The 3,016-nt window shown below is 45.0% G+C and overlaps 1 protein-coding gene across 4 annotated transcripts in view; it reads left to right on the top strand.

Moving 5' to 3' along the window:
• The window catches only part of abr (ABR activator of RhoGEF and GTPase), a 141,467-nt gene that overhangs the window by 87,362 nt on the left and 51,089 nt on the right, over positions 1-3,016 (top strand). The gene's annotated exons all lie outside the window — the stretch shown is intronic.

Genomic DNA, 3,016 nt, shown 5'->3' with positions numbered 1-3,016 from the left:
CCATCATTCCAGTCCCCAAGAAAACCTCCATCAGTGGACTGAACGATTACAGACCTGTCACCCTGACATCTGTAGTTATTAAGTCCTTTGAAAGACTGGTGTTGGCCCACCTGAAGGACATCGTAGACCCCCTACAGTTTGCCTACCAGGCAAACAGGTCAGTGAACGATGCAGTGAATATGACACTGCATTACATCCTGCAACACCTCGAATCCCCAGGGACCTATGCACGGGTCCTCTTTGTGGACTTCAGCTCAGCATTCAACACCATCATCCCAGACATACTCCACTCCAAACTGACCCAGCTCACTGTGCCTGCCCCCACCTGTCAGTGGATTACTAGCTTTCTGACAAACAGGGAGCAGCAGGTGAGGCTGGAGAAAACCACATCCAGCACCCGGACAATAAGCACAGGCGCCCCCCAGGGATGTGTGCTCCCCCCTCTGCTGTTTTCACTCTGCAACCAACAACTGCATCTCGATGGACCCCTCTGTCAAACTCCTAAAGTTTGCCGATGATACAACGGTCATTGGTCTCATCCAAGACGGTGATGAGTCAGCCTACAGACAAGAGGTTGAGCAGCTGGTCCTATGGCGTAGCCGCAACAACCTGGAGCTGAACACGCTCAAAACAGTGGAGATGACAGTGGACTTCAGGAAGAACCCTCCCACCTTACCCCCCCCCCAGCCATGCTTGGCAGCACTGTATCAGCAATAAAGTCCTACAAGTTCCTGGGCTCCACTATCTCCCAGGACCTGAAGTGGACGTCCAACATCAGGACCATCACCAAGAAGGCACAGCAGAGGATGTGCTTCCTGCGCCAGCTCAGGAAGTTCGAGCTGCCCCAGGAGCTGCTGATACAGTTCTACAGAGGAATCATCGAGTCTGTTCTCTGCACCTCCATCACTGTCTGGTTTGGCTCAGCGACCAAACAGGACAAGTACAGACTTCAGCGAACAGTCAGGACTGCAGAAAAGGTAATTGGGTAAGCCTGCCCTCCATGGAGGACCTGTACACCGCACGGGTCAAAAGGAGGGTGGAGAGGATCCCTACAGACACATCACAGCCCGGACACAATCTGTTTGAACTCCTCCCCTCTGGATGGCCTTACAGGTCACTGTGCACTAAGACAACCAGGCACAGGGACAGTTTCTTCCCCCACAGCAGTAAGGAGGACCTGGATTTATGTGTCAGAAGTGCTTCCAGCTGTGGATCATGTCTGTGTCTTACCCACTGTCTGCATTTCTCAGCCATCTTAGCAGACTCTGCAACAGCACAAGCATATGTATTTAATAACAATAAATAACCTAATCAAACTTTTAGAAATTATTCGGCATTTACATGCCTCTGTACAGACGCCAAGTTACCTTAACTGAAGAGTTTACACGAATTATGAGCTTTATTTTAAATAAAGAGCTTCGTGTATACTCAGCTAGCTGTTAGCACCACCAAACTCCTTTATGCTGTACTGCGCAAGCTAACGCAGCTAATTAGCCGCGACTTGCTTATAAAAGCGATTGAGACCGTTCAAAAATTATTCAGTGCTCACCTGCCTGAGTATAAACACAGTGTAACCTGAACTAAACAGTTCACATGAATTATTATGAGCTTTACGTTTAATAACGAGCTTCGTGTCTATTGTGCTAGCCATTAGCAGCCTATTGTAATGCTATGGGCTAAGTGAACCACTGCCTCGTTCAAAATACATTGATATAAGCTTACCTCGCCACGGTTCCGTTCTGATATAATCCTTCTTTGGTCAGGCTTGATTAGAAAAGTACAACGTGTTTGGAAAAAAGGCTTTAAGCTGCTGTCTAGCAGAGCAAGTTCTCTGAAAGTCCAACGTGTTTGGAAATAAGGCTTTAAAGTGAGCCACTGCTTCAATGAACAGCGGTTTGCTGTCGGCGCACGCAATGCAGTGTCAAAAACCTCCTGGTCAACAATTGAAGAAAAACTATAAATCCTATCAAAACAATTTCTTCACAGTGAACAGCAGGAGGGTTCAACAAAAATGATGATCACCTCTATGTCAAGATATTCCAGAAAATGAAGAAGCAGTGCCGATTTACAAATGCCATAACTTTTGCTTCGAGCTTACTTTCTGAATCCTTCCGTTGAATGGCCGATTATGGAGCAGTGAGACGGCACTGTCTCTGGAATCTGCGATGTTACGCAAATGACAATTTTCTCTACGATTTCCATCTGTTATATGTGTATAAAGCGTAAGGATGGCAGAATAAGAGCAGAAAAATGGGCAAAAAATTGTTGAAAAACACAGACAAGCTAGAGTGGGGAGTCACGTGACTCAGAGTATGCCACTGGGATTGAATTGGCCCATTCATATAGAGAAATAGACAAAATATAAATGTCGATTATCAAGATATCAAGAAGATTGTTGCAGCATTGGTAGCTGAACTTCTCGCAAGTTGAATAGAGTTGAAATGGCGTTTCTAGCCCAAGGTATGCCGGAGATATTAAGGTTCAAACCTTTTCCCATTCATTTCCAATGGGAAAATTTTTGTGAAAAAAGCTGAATTTATGAAAAAGTATGAAAGTTATAAAAAAGTTGAGTACATGTCATAATGTGCTTAAAAAGCTGAACAGTTTGATACCAGAATGGGATGTCTAGCTGAAAGTGTGTGGGAGGAGATGAGCGGCGAAAAACGTACGGAAGAAACTATAATAAGATTTGGAAAACAAGAGTGTGGTTGCTTCGCATCCACACCAGTAAATAAAGAACAGGAGAGCATAGTGTGGATGCTTTACAGCATCCACACAAATATTGATGTATGATGATTAAATAACAATTTTAATACATGTACATTTTTGGCCACAAGGGTGTCAGGAGGGTGGTACAATCAAGGAGGGTGGAGGGGTTAGGCATCCAGATTTGTGTGTGTGTGTGTCAGTGTCCGTTATTTCATTGTGCCCTAACAAACCATTGCTCCCCTACTTCCAGTCTACAGATCATCATTGCACAAACAAATGGTTCCCTGCATGAAAACTTATTTCACTT

Source organism: Monopterus albus, unplaced genomic scaffold, assembly GCF_001952655.1.
Source record: "Monopterus albus unplaced genomic scaffold, M_albus_1.0 scaffold47.1, whole genome shotgun sequence".
Classification (NCBI taxonomy): Eukaryota; Metazoa; Chordata; class Actinopteri; order Synbranchiformes; family Synbranchidae; genus Monopterus; species Monopterus albus.
This window is presented reverse-complemented; position numbering and strand designations above follow the sequence as displayed.